The 12,219-nt window shown below is 33.1% G+C and overlaps 1 protein-coding gene across 1 annotated transcript in view; it reads left to right on the forward strand.

Annotated features, from left to right (window-relative positions):
• LOC113505299 (mucin-5AC) overlaps positions 1–12,219 on the forward strand; it is a 69,063-nt gene that overhangs the window by 28,303 nt on the left and 28,541 nt on the right. The window contains exon 2 of the mRNA XM_026887923.1: positions 5,438–5,462. The gene's annotated coding sequence lies outside the window, so the exon portion shown is untranslated. The remainder of the gene's footprint in view (positions 1–5,437; positions 5,463–12,219) is intronic.

Consider the following 12,219-nt stretch of genomic DNA (forward strand, 5'->3'; position numbering starts at 1 on the left):
AAATTTGAATAAATTTAAATTAGACCGCATTACAATGTAATGCGAAATCTTAATGTTTTTATTATTTTGATTTGTGGTTGAGTTAATTAAAATGAAATAACAATGGTTCTTGGAGATAAAATTACGGCGTAAAATAGCTCTTATGAGAAATGTCTTAATGGTGTCTTCTTTGTTGTACTGTAATTAGTAATGAGCGTAAATTATCTTAGAAAATATAATGATTTTTTGTGTTCCAAACTCTTCGCTGTTTGTATATTTGGCTGTACATCTATCACGACGCTGTATCTTGCGGTAACTATTTAGATGTTAAGGCAGTCGAAATTTCTACCGAAGGTTCATTTTTGCTGTCGTTTCAACAATTTTTTTTCATAAATATTAATCACGTTATTACCACAATCAACAGTCCTCGTCCTAAATCGTTTCTGACAATTGACACAAAACATTTGAAACAATCTAAAACAAAAATCTTTTTTTCGTAAACCAAGCACAATCTCAAGCTACAAGAAAAGACTTACCGCTAAAGCAACATAAGCATATAGCAATTCTTTCCGCAAATCACTATGTTTATCGTATGAATCAATGAGAGTATTACGTGAGTGAACTGACCAAAATTGGTTTGCGGTTTCCGTGATCCAATTTGCTAGTCTCTCGAGTCCTGAACGTTCCGCATCGCAAGTGAGCGAGATCTATCAGGCCTATAAAACTGTGATAGCTTTCAATTATGTTTCTATTTCATTTTTAGGTACGGCATATTGTTGGCATCTAACTTAGAGATTACCAAGTGTTCTGGAGTTTGATGGATCATTCTAGAACTCTTGAACTAGGTTTTAAGGAGGTTGTCGATCTTGCCAACTTAATTGCTAGTCAGATCTAAATGATAAATATTGAACGAAACAGGAGATGTAAGGTACCAATCAGAGCACAAATAATATGCCCGAGTGCTAGTTTTGTATATAGAAACTTTTGTGGAGATGTTTCATACTTAAATTATGAAACGGTTTCCACATGCGTAGCGTATTTTGTAGGGATTGCCGAAGCTACCGTCAGCAGATGATCAACGACTCCGGTTGCGTCCGAAACTAGTCAGGCGATCCCGATACCATTGAATAAACCGTTGCATTCGTAAGCTATGCATCAGTTTTTCTCCAGAAAATGTATTCAACTTAATTTATTTTCTTTATTATTTATAAAAGTGACTTTTCATTACATAAATTGATAGATTCACTTTATGTTAGTGATTTAAATGAGATTTTCTAATTTGTAGTCAAACCAGCTTTTCGAACATCAGTGGTTGGTAATTATATTTAATATGAGTTTATAAACATTGCGGTTGAATTTCAGTGCACCTGTTTATGGGGCCGTAAATTAACGAAATTGAAGCTGATGAAAATCATTCGCTCATTTTTAGGGTTAACGATGTCCGAGCTTTTTAGATAGAAAATACTGTTCAGAATTTATTTAAACCGCAAATAGTGTGTTATTTAGTAATTATTGTACCTATTTGCCTATGTTATCTTTTAATTAATACCGTAGTAGGGAAATTGTTTTTGGACAGTTTGAATAACGAGTCTCTATGTGTGTGTGTAATTTGAATTTTAATGGAATTGAGAGTTCAATACATAATAGATTATGTGGTCAATTTGTACGTCTGTTACAAATTTTTTATCAAGTTTCACAATACAATAGATTTAATAAGAAGAAGCAGGAAAAAGAAATAAATTCTCTTAAGTAGAATGTCGCAAAAGATTTCATTTTCCTGAATTTATTACAACATTTTAGACGTGTTGACACTTATTTCTGTACCACTGTCTACAGTGTCTACAAATTGATTTATCACTGAGGGTTTTCTTTTCTAAAATATCTCGAATCAAGAAGGAAAATAATTGGATGTCGTTCAAAGTTTAATAAATGTAATTCGATGATGTTTTTAAGGTTAAATAAAGATGAAGAATTGTTTGTTTGGAAAACTTTTTAATTGTTTGATGTAAAAAGTAATGTTGAACGTTAAACTTTACTGAAATGAATTAATTAAGATGTTGAATATTCCTCAATTTTAAGACCTATTTTATTTGCACATTTAAAAATAATGCAACATAGAAACAAAATTAATAGTTTAATAGTATGGTTTTATAAAGTCCCGTATTCTCACCAAAACAACCACATGACAGAAAATTCCCAAAAAACAACGTTATAAAGATTGAGCAAAAACTGTAATATTCGTAAATTTTTGCCTCTTCCTCTTTTTTGGGACGTCTGCGGTAGTTGCCTCGGAGGTTTTTCTGCATCAGCAGGCAATGTGCGGGCAGCTGGGTGCCGCAAGCCACAGCTTACTAACTACGTTACAGGGTACCTACGGGTGTTCCGGTGAAAATCTATGAAGGTTCGTTGTTAACTGCGGTTGAAAATAATCTGGAATGTAACTGGAGTTTTGATTTAAAACGAATGTTGTTACGGTGGTCACACAAAACTTTTGTTTATTTTTACTTGTATTCGTAGTTTAGCTAGTTTTACGATTATACACGGTACCTTGGAACATTGGTTACCAGTTTCATTAGATCTTTTCTTTTTCAATCAACTGTAACCATTATTTAAAAACTAAAATATTCTACACAAAACCTTACATATAAACCAAAGATTACAAAACGATAAGAACGCATAAAATCGCAGCCCAATCAAGCAGCTAATTAGTCTATAAAATTAACTGTAATCACAAGTTCACCTAATCTAAAGCGAACGATATTACGTCAGAATTTAATGCCCATGTAACGGCATGTACTTGTGGGTATCAACACAATAATCTTATATTACATCACCGCGAAACAATGAGGGTTGCAACAAGAGTTCGCTATTAAACAAGCTTCGACGTGCTTACACCTCGTTACTGCATACTTCAATTGAAAGCCATTGTACAGATATATGCAGAGGATTCAACATTTTTATTTAATTTTTATTACTTATGTAGTTACGACATGTATTGCAGAGTGTGTCCTAAGCTCATATTTCATAACTTAGAAGTCTTTGTGAATGATAATATAGTCTTTGCATTGCAATCATATGCATGAACTTTTACTTTTAGTGTCGTAACTATCTTTTATGAATTTCTAAAGGTATAAAACATGTATTGACATTTGACAATCGACAGATAGCTGACATATTAACAAATAGTTGCTAAATTGCAAGACATTCTTAAAGATAATTTTCCCTTTGACATCAGTTAGTAAAGATATACATACGTATATACGATTAAAACAGAATTACGATAAATTAACTCTTCTATTTTTAATATCTGAAAAACATTCTGAGGATAACACAGACTGGATTTTCTCCACATAACTCTGTAATCGATAACATATCGATACATTATCGTACACGGCATTCCAACATTTTAATCTATCTATAGATGTTTAATCGAGTTAACCAGACCGCTGGCGGTGGAAAACTGATAATTAATTAGTACCTTATTGATTTGAGTTGTGGTTGGTTTATTCGAGTCGGAGTTAAGAGTGTTGTATGGATTGTATAAATTAAAGGGAATAGATGTTTTTTGTAAATATATTTTTATGGTCCTTGGAAATCAGGAGATCCTTGTTCTTAGTTTGCATTAAAGAAGGCAATGTGGTTCTTGTATATCTTTTGCCAAATAAGATTTTTATGTTAAGGTTTTGGACGAATTATAAAAAATATAGGTAGATCATTTGCAACCGTAATTAGAATAAATGAGTGTGTAATGTTAATAAATATAAAGACCTTTTACAGAAAATTCTATTTAATATTTATGTTCAGTTTCACACACCAGTTAATAAAATTACACTTTATTCATCTACCATCATATTATTAGACTTTATTTCTTCAAGTAAACATGTTTCGCCTCTTTACTCTTAGTTAAAACCTAACACCATATTTCAAATTACTTCGCCGCAGCTTCACAATCTCCACTAGGAAGTATTTATCTCCTTCATATCTCACGACGTGTGAAACAGCTATTTAATAACAGTTATATATATGTAGCGTGCTCGTGACGCGGATCATTTAGTTTTAGTTTTTATCACAATTTGTTTCGCTAGATTTATAGCTCTCGAGTTGATGACGTAAGGACGCAGATGGTGTGTTGTTTTTTTTTCTTTTGTACCAGTGCTGGTTAGACGGATGTTATCACGAAATGTTAGCGGTCAAGATTGCATACGATCTAAAAGATAGTATTTTTTTTTAATTTAAAATTAAAATTAAGAGGTTCTCAGTGTTTTTTTTTTTCAGTCAAAATTGTCTTCTTTGGCTATTATAAAATGATGGAACGGTTTACTCACGAGTATTTATCAGGGGTTTTTGGCTATTGTCTACGTAGAATTATGCTATAGTCTAGGATATAATTCAAATAATTATGAGTCAAAATTCCGCGAAATCTAATTTAGTCCATAGATATTTAGTGGAATAATAAAATAACATTTCACAAATACAAAAGATTACCTATTCTCAAATTTATACAGTCGCGTTCAATTTGTTTTAATTAGAGATTCTGAACTCTGTAATAATAGACGTACTTTGACAAATGTAGTCTGAAATTAGCAAGCAATTTAGGACCTAGGACTTTGGTAAACGAGAGACCATTAATCGAAGTCCCGCTGTGTCTACAATATAAAACGTCTAAAATATCCACTATATTTTTTATGTGAAAACTTATTAAAAAGGTTTGTTATGAGACGTTGTTTACGGCCTGTAGCTTTACAGTAACGAACCATATGTAGGCATGTTGTACTTTTTACAGTAATGAATTTTGATATATTATACACTAGCTGTTGCCCGCGACTTCGTCCCCGTGGGTAGAAGATATAAGTTATGATTTAGGTATACCTGCCCGGTTTTTTTCACACTTTCCATTATATCTTAGCTCCTATTAGTCGCAGCGTGATGGTTTATAGCCTAAAGCCTTCCTCGATGAATGGTCTATTCAACACAAAAAGAATTTTTCAATTTGGACCAGTAGTTTCTGAGATTAGCGCGTTCAAACAAACAAACTCTTCAGCTTTATATATTAGTATAGAAGTACCTATAGATATAGATTAGGTCACTAAGGGGCTAAACAAACAATGAATCTGAATTTATAAAAATTGGGTGTTACGTTGTTTGTCAGCGACCCCTAAACTATTGAAAGATAGGCTAGCTACTTAGACATACTTATTTTCAAATTTTTGTCTGTAATATTGTCATAGACGCTACGAAGTTTGCCGAGTCAGGTAGTATACTTATATTTTTAAATGTTAAGATTGTATTGTTTGTAAAGCTTAATTGGAATAACGATGAACTGAAAATGTGAATTTCACAAGCTATGTTTTGATTAAGTTACGAGTATTAAAGAATAATGAGAATTTATTCACTGTATCCTACTAGAGTTTTGATCCAATTATAATTTACTAATATTCGTTTTTTTTTTTAATTACAGGTCGATATCGTGGCTGTCTAAAGCTGTAAGTATTAAAGAATTTATAAAAATATAAAATGATTTTTTTTTAACATAACGCTATATTGTTGCAAAATTAAGAAAAGCTTGAATTATGAGTTAGACATATTATAGATTAAAAACACCCAGAAACAGCATAAATAGTCTCATCACATAAATATTTGTTCTGGGTAGTAGTCCAGCCGACGACCTCCAGTATAAAAGCAGTTATATCTACTAACCACAAAACTTGATAACGTTATGTATCTAGGTATCTACTACGCTCTCCCGCGACTCTAGCTCTAACGAACCACGCGCTCTGCGTTTTCACACCCCTTAAGGACCTGAGACTTAGGTAAACGAGAGACCATCTATCAATAACGTAAAGAGATGTCATTTCGTTACCTGACCTGTGTCCAATGTTTTCCATTGATTTTAACGACTGTAGAAATGTGAGTCAGCTACTTAGGCAGCTCTATAGCATGAATCATAAAAGAAAGTCCTTCGATCTGTAGTTCTAAGTTCTACTAATTATATGAACAATATCATCATCAGAGTCACATAATCGCACAATACAATCTACAATATCATTACACTCTTCATTAAACATTCAAAAGAAATTCTGCAATTACATTCGTTCTAGTACATTTCGTTCATTCATTTGAAATCTGAAGCACGCGAGTGAAGTGGTACCAAGTATGATTGCGCTTCTGTAATGACAGTCTGTACAATTTGTTTTATTGTATTCCAGCGTCCCTTTAAGGGTGCTCACGTTTTATTCTTGGCGGGTCGCGTTACAAAGATTGTAATGTAACTTGTTTGTTAATGGAATTCCACGGCTCGGGTTTTATGTACTCCGATTTTTTTTGCGCTCTTTTGACATGGGATATCTTTTCAGAAACATATTTTATACGACCTCTCAGTTTTGCTAGTACAATTTTCTCTTCATATCTTGTACATAGAGAGGTTTTCGGTAATTTAATAACAACATTTATCGGCAATTACTGTTCTTTCTTAGTGTCCGTGTGAAAGGAAGAAGAGCCTTTATTCATGAGGTCTTTACGTGCCGAGGTCGCGAGCCGAACATTTAGCGACCCATTATCATCATTGGCAACGTTTATCACCCACTTTCAGAAATAATCCTCTTTTATTACATGCTTTTTGTGTACATGTTTGATCAGCATCTTTATGAAGTAGGTATGCGAGTGTGTACATTCAAGTAAGTACTTCTAAGGACTTCAAATACAGTGATGTTAACCTACACATACAATATCAAAAGCATGTGCTAAGCATGACGAGTGACACTTCTTGGGGTGCTTTTGCTCTCACAAATTATTAGATCTAATCTTGACCACAATTTGATGCTGCTTACAACGATTACACTGACCTTTTTAAGTGTTTTTGTCTCGAATCCACATTAAAAATATGTAACTGTCGACGAATTGTGTATTCAGTCTTTAAATACTTCGAACCCGAAATAATTTAAGTCAATATATTTTCTCATACGAACGTACGACATTTCGTTGGGTAATTAGGTATTGGGTTTAAATCCCTGAAAATGGTAAATCATCAAAATGAAGCCCTTTAATGTAGAACTTCTTATCATGAATTATTGCATTTTCGAAAAAAAATGGCACAGAGAAAAAAAGCGTGAGAAAAATAAACCGATACAGACATTTCTGAAAATCCAAGCCCTCTTTCAAATAACCAACCGAACTCTGAACACAAGTTACATTCTAAAGAACGAAATATGTGGATTAAACGTCGTTGGTACAGAACTGTTTGTGAGAGGTAAATTGGTCGTCATCGTCATCCGAGATCCCTTTGTGCGAATGTGGGCCAGACCTGGGCTCTACCACCGCGTCTAAGTTCAAGACTGTTGGCTTTGCGAAAGCGAGACAACGTATGACATGGTATAGAGAGGTGTATATCGCTGTCTTGCTTCCACATTTGACATGGTCTAATTTTGAAAGGCAGTGGAAGGGGTTAGCTTGAGTGTTTAGCTTACTTTGATAACCTTCGTATGCAAGAGCTTAATACGAGAACTCTATTTTGAGAGTCAGTTGGATGCCTTGTTTGTTGTTGTTTGTAGGGGATTTTGTCAAAATATTTGGTAATTTTGTATGCATGTGCTTCTAAACTTTCAAAAATTTTGATCTAATACTAAAAAGGTTTTAGTTCAAAATTGCTAATTCACTGTAATACACTGCACGGAACGGTTTTTAACGTAAAATGAAAATACAACTACATCAACTTCTATTAAATACATAATTTAATATTAATTAATGATCTGCTTACTAACAAAGTAACCAGATCAAATCAATATTAAACATTCAAGACATTTAGGTTAAAAATTAACATTGAAGCAAGATACTAATTAAATAAACGTTAATATTATTCAGCCTAAAAGCATAAAGTAAATATCACAAAACAATAGGTTTATACACAATTAATTCTGTGCCCGAAGACGAATAGGCTTGTCTTAATATTGTATTCATTAAATAGAAATTAAGTCAACAAAATACGATTCGTAGTATTTTACATCAATAATAAACAAAAGACCGAAGGGCTAACAGCGACATCTAGGTTTTTTTTTGAAACATTACTATTATCAGTGTATTTTGAGAGACGCAAGTAGAGGAGACTTGAGAGGCCTTTGAACAGCAGTGGGATACTTCAGGCTTTAGTATTAATTATTATTAGCTGAGGTCTGAATTTAATTATTTTTTTAGCCTCTGCTGTTAGTTGTAGTGGGATGATGAATGCCGGCTTTTAGCCGTCTTGGATAAATGGACTAACCAAAACATATATATTTTTAATTAAGAACCTTCCCGAAGTATCGCGTTTAAACAAAAGAAGCTTCAGCCTAAGAATATTAACTAAATACATTTAATAATTCTATAACCTCAAATTAGAGCAAAAAATAAAGTATTAACTAATTTGATTTCGTATCGATCGAAGAAACAAAATACTCTGGCGGATAACATAACCACACCGAACAAATCCACAAAATTACAACATAATGGGTAAAAAAGAGGTTTAAATAACCAGTTACACCTCAACAACACCACTATTTATAAATTAAAACATCAATGCAGCATACCTTCAATTAATATTAATATCCCCGTGAATATACAAACACACAAACAATAGTTCTCATAAATACTTTTAATTGGACTACTGACGTCATGAAAATTTAAAGGTTGTTGTAAAATCACACATATTAGTACGACTCATAAAGCTCAAAATATAATGATTTAGAGTTTTTTTTGTAAATCGAAGAACATTTGAATTGGTTGTTGTGAAATAGAAATAGAGAGAAAAAAATTGTGGCTGCTTTTATTTTGGGTATATGCGCACTATTAATAAGTACAACTCCCAAAATAAAACGAAATGCCGATTTAAATAGAAAAGAGTTTATTCAAAATAGGATAGTTCCTTTGTTCTCACGATAAGAAATTACCAATTTAATTAAATTAAAGTATTTGTAGCTCATAGTCATATTTAGATCTTTACTTTTCGACCAAAGGTTTGATAGACATCGAAATTATAAGCACACTGTACTATCGCATGTATATAGGTATATGTAATATCGCAGTCATCGGCGTCAGTCGTCACTTAAACCTCAAACCCTTCAAAGCACACGTATTTTAATTGGCCATCTATGCTACGCAAGTACAGCACCGTATTTTATAGTAAGTATCGTGAGATTGATTCATAATTAAATTATGCAACGGTTTTCACGCGTATTTACGGGTGTGAACAGACCAAACCGGAGTCCTTAATCATGAGCTGACGCGGCCGGGTTGCAAGTCGGCACTCATCATCAGTGATCTGGCGCTCATCAGTGTATTCATACGTATATTAAAATGCCTTAAACAAAATCCGTATCTCCATATACACAATCGATACACTGTCTCAAAACTAAGTACGAAGTTCTAGTACCCGTATCTTAGAAGCACTAGTTTCTCCAATTAAGAAGTCGTTACAAGTTGTGGAACAATTATTTATGCCTCGATAACGCGGCCAATTGGCCATGTTTACATTTTGAATAAATTTTGGCAAAATGGCCGACAAAAGTAGCTAGGATACTAGGGTAGGGTAGGTAGGCAGTCTTTTAGAAACATTTGAACTTCAAAGAATAAGGCGCGGTGTCAGTAATGAGTGTTTACTTCGATAACAGAATATGTTGAAAATCTAGAAAAAAAGAAACAATAATTAAATAACAATTCATAATAGTTTGGTTCGTTTTTGTTTTTTTAGTCAAATTTCTTGTATTTTCCTAGGTCATGGTCCACCTGAATGTCAATTCTGAATGTGATTTTCGGTTACAGCGCTTTGTACCAGGCCACAATGCCGATTCGTTTAATATTAGAGATAGAAAGTACTCGACACATTGGTTCATTTTAAAGAATCATTCACTAGCATCAAGTTAGTCTTTGGAAAAGGAGAATTGAGAAATAAATCCATGAGGGTTTTCTCAGGCAAACAGAAATAAAATACTACAAATAAATCCTACATATTTGACCTAAAACCAAATTCATGGATGCATAATTATTAGGTCATCTTAAGTCAACAGACGAATGTATAAGTCGCAGTTTGAAATAAACTAGAAAGTTTTGATGAAAATAGGCATTCGGAACCGCAAACATGAATAATGTATGTTGCAGTGTATAAACATTTATTATTGAAGCTGAAATTTAAAACACAATGCCTAGTCTGAATGGCACAACATGAAAACGGTTTCAGACTTAAATTAATTTTGACAGTTATGTTGGTAGTATTAATTATAACACTCTATCTTCTTTTCGGGCTGTCCCCTGATGATCAATTCAAATTATTTGTGTATGTACTTATTTTGTGCTGTTAAAAGTCGTGACGATTTGAAAGTGTTTTTAGCGGCCTATATTTTTGTTAAATCTTCTCAAAAATACGTTTTTAATTCCTAACTGCCAGTGTAGTTTAAAAAAGAAAAATAAGAATATCAATTTTTGCTCAAAGTCATGTTTAAATTTTGCCATATCTTTACCAGAAAATAAAAGTTTTATTTGACGTATTCGGTGAATCGTTTGTATATAGAATCATGAAAAAAATACCGTACACACTTTGACTTTTACGGTCAAAAAAGCTCAAAAATCAACATGAAGGTTTAGCCTTTTATTCCTTGTTTGTAAGTTTTGTTCGGTTCTATTGTTTTAATCACTCTGGGTTTTCGATTCACGTTGCCCATTCCTTTCTTTTTAATTTCGCTTCAGAGCTGAATCTGATATTGTGTTTCCATTTCTCTTTAGCTAAACAAAGGAAGGATTGATGTTGATACGAGTTTGATTGCTTCGTCGATTCGTTTCACTTATCAAACTTTTGACGATTGCTCCATGTAGTACCTAACAAATCGCTTTTCATATGGGTCAAATAATTTATTATTATCCTTTTGTTTGAAGCTTCTTTTTACATTTATGCGAATGCATTGATGGTATCACCTTCTTTGTGAATCAAAAATTACATTATATTTGTCCGCCAGCTCATAAGAGCACCGTTAAAGATTTTCTCGTATGGCAAATTTATTTTTTCATAAAAATACAGTGCACGTTTACGTTGTGACGTAAGTTAATAGTAGTAATAGGATGAGCAATATAGTAGCGATACTTTGATGATTAATTCATCTATGCACGCGTCGATTGTATTTTTGCTGCTTTTCATCTCTAAATACAAAAAAAGTGTCAGTTTTTTTGGTAATATCCTCATAACCAACCGCAACACAGAAAAATCCACCAGCATGATTTAATTCCAAGTCAGTTGCCACTTAAGCGCCTTACCCTACATTAGGGTGAGCCAATCTAGCTACTCACATCTCGTCTCTGATGTCTCATTTCACGGACGGTCACAGTCATAACTCGGTGTAAAGTAACGGAAAATTGCTTCTCACACTACATACTCATAGCTAGGTCGACGGGTTACTCGGCGAAAAGTTTAAGAACACACTTGTGACTCGCGTACGAGTTTTTAGGGCGACTATTGGTGTCTTACAAGTAATTGATTGTATATTTTTGTGTTTACATTTTAATGTTGATTGTTTTGGATGGATGAGTTTGAAGTTGGCCGGAGAATTTTGGTGGTTTACGAAGGTCATTGGAATTTTAAATATTTTTCGTTAAATATGTCTGTAAAAGTAGTATAGAAAACTGTTACAACAATACTGAATACAAAAATCGGACACTAGTCACGTAAACCGCAAGCTATAGGAAAAATAACACTAAATTGCGTTAGGTTTGTAACAATTGTGGTTTGAAATGTTTAGTCGACGATGCGAGCAAAACTTAGCACTCAATATTGAAAGTGTTGGAAAGTTTCTTTGATCTTATCCGATTTTAGGCTTACCCTTTATATGTACAATAATATATACCTTATAATATAGTGTATATAAAATAAAAATCGAAGTTCAGGTACGTTCGTCACGGTCTTAAATTTGTTGAGTGCCAATTTTTATTAGAAAAAATGTTTTTCTTTTAGCCTATTTGTATGTAAATCAGTTTCACGAGTCCGACTCGAACTTGACCAGTTATTTTTAGACATTTCCGTCCGCCACTTAACTTTGCTAAGTTTAAACAGCTAATTAAATAGAATCCCTATTTATATTGAGATTCTCTCGCAGTTGAGATCAGATTAAGTACGGATTAAGGAAACGTTAACGCTTACCGGTGAGGGTTGAACAGGTTACTCAAGTGTTATAAATAGGAATATTGTATTGATATCTACTTCGCACTTTTATCTGGAATTAGTTAAAA

Source organism: Trichoplusia ni, chromosome 25, assembly GCF_003590095.1.
Source record: "Trichoplusia ni isolate ovarian cell line Hi5 chromosome 25, tn1, whole genome shotgun sequence".
Taxonomy (NCBI): domain Eukaryota; kingdom Metazoa; phylum Arthropoda; class Insecta; order Lepidoptera; family Noctuidae; genus Trichoplusia; species Trichoplusia ni.